At 33.2% G+C, this 1,998-nt stretch overlaps 1 long non-coding RNA gene across 1 annotated transcript; it reads right to left on the reverse strand.

Moving 5' to 3' along the window:
- Positions 1-921: 921 nt before the first annotated feature.
- On the reverse strand, positions 922-1,706 carry LOC149218172 (uncharacterized). The gene is made up of 3 exons (XR_016248612.1): positions 1,572-1,706; positions 1,318-1,379; positions 922-1,228 (listed from the first exon to the last, which is right to left on the reverse strand). It is a non-coding gene; the product is annotated as an uncharacterized LOC149218172 (long non-coding RNA).
- Positions 1,707-1,998: the final 292 nt, after the last annotated feature.

The following is a 1,998-nucleotide window of genomic DNA, read 5'->3' on the forward strand; positions in this document are numbered from 1 at the left end:
AACATGATGATTACAATCAACCTAGTGAAGGGTATTTAAATATTTTCCATTTAGCTAATCGCTTAAAATATCTTGACATGCGATCACACTCAAAGTCGTCTATCATTTAACTCGATTTGACTCAACACTCAACCACTGAATCACTCAATTAACTAACTCTCTAAGTGTAACCAACTCTACATGCAGGAGTAATTATCTTATTTACAGTGTCCAAAACAGCCCTGAAAAGATTTTTGAAAAATCTTTGAAACTTTAAATACTAAAATTATTAATTTTGATTAAAAAAAAACATCTTACCATTTTTAAACTATAATTAAAATTTTAATATCAAAATGGTTAAATTTTCATTTTTTAAATTACAAAAAATAATAATAATGATTATTTATTTTAATAGTGAAAAGATAAATTATTATTATTATCATCTAATTTTAAAGTCAAATTCAAACACCAAATTAATTAACAAACTTAGAAAGATAGAGTAAATAATAAAGAAACACCAAATTAATGAACAAACTTAGAAAGATAAAGTAAATAATAAAGAACTGCCCAAAACACCTGGTCTTGGTTATGGAGATTTTCACACCGTGAGAACGTGACAGATTCGAGAATCCAGCAAAAAGATAGGAAGTCGCAAATAAAAGGAGTAAAGAGAATCACGTATAAATATCTGACTGGAAAACATCCCTCCCAGCCGGGGATCACTCCAATAACCAAAATGCATATTTAGGAAACAATTTAAGAGTATGTAGACAATTTGGTAATATAACCTAGCTTCTCCAAAGCAGAAAAATAATAACAGTATATGGGAAGCTCAATTCAATGACCATATATACTTATAAAAACCAGACAATGCCATATCACTCCACTTTTTGATTAAAGATTTTAAAGACCAGTAAAAAATATAATAACAAGTTATGCTAGTATTGACTTGCAGCTGGGTGTCAAAGATTACAAAAATGTAATGCTATTGTATTCCTACATATACCAAAATTTCACAAATATGATGTCCATCGTCCCTAACACACAGAGCCCATTAATCAGATCCACGCGGAAGTGCAGCGAAGGGACGATTTTAATCAAGGCTTGGGACGGGTATAAATATAATCGCTGTCTTCATATTCACTCTCCTCATTGCTTTCTTTCCACCCTCTTCATTAGAGTTTGAATGCACGCTTTTCTTTCCACCCACAGCTTGACCTTTGCATTCTGATATCTTATCATCTCCATCCTGCACCATCAAGTTCTGTAAGTTCCACTTCAGACTGAAATTCAAGAAACAAATTCACAGATATATGAGTTTGATCATTTATATCTTACTTTGTTGGGAGTGTTTTGAATGGAATCTGCCTTACAATTGGACACCCATGCTTTACTCTTTTCTGCAATTAAAAGAAAGTTAAACCAACTCAAATTAATGTCTATTAAAAATAGGCTGAACTTATCTTTATTGCTGATTCCTAGAATATTTTAATCCAAGTTTAAAATAAATTAGAAATCTACCATCAAAATAAAAATAAGCTTAAAAACAATGTGCTCTGGTTAATAGACCAAATGCTCGGTGCCTCTCGTACCTTGCGATAGCAATCGCAAGGCGATTGAGTGGCAAGTGAGTAACGATATCATCATACCCAACACCAACAACTTTGCCATATGGGAAGGTGATATGGTATTGCTCTTCACAACGAACTCAGATGATCACTGACCAGTCTAAGAATGTGTAATGGATGCAAGCAGCAGTGAGAGAGAGAGAGATATAGATAGGGCAGTTCACATATTTGCTGTCTTCATGGTGATCAATAGTCAAACATAGTGATACATATCTGTTTCGATAATAAAAGTCTACCTTTGTCGACTTTATGACACGTTAATTTGTGGAGCGGTCTGGACTTTATAGCCTTGTCACAGATTGTTGAAATTTTGATATGCTTCGTACAGAGCCTAATAAGATTTCAAACCCTATTACTCTCCCATCGCATTATTCGGACATGTATGCGGTCC

The sequence above is a fragment of the Pinus tabuliformis genome, chromosome Q (assembly GCF_031772625.1).
Source record: "Pinus tabuliformis cultivar Carrire ecotype Pingquan chromosome Q, CPIR1, whole genome shotgun sequence".
NCBI classification, from domain to species: Eukaryota; Viridiplantae; Streptophyta; class Pinopsida; order Pinales; family Pinaceae; genus Pinus; species Pinus tabuliformis.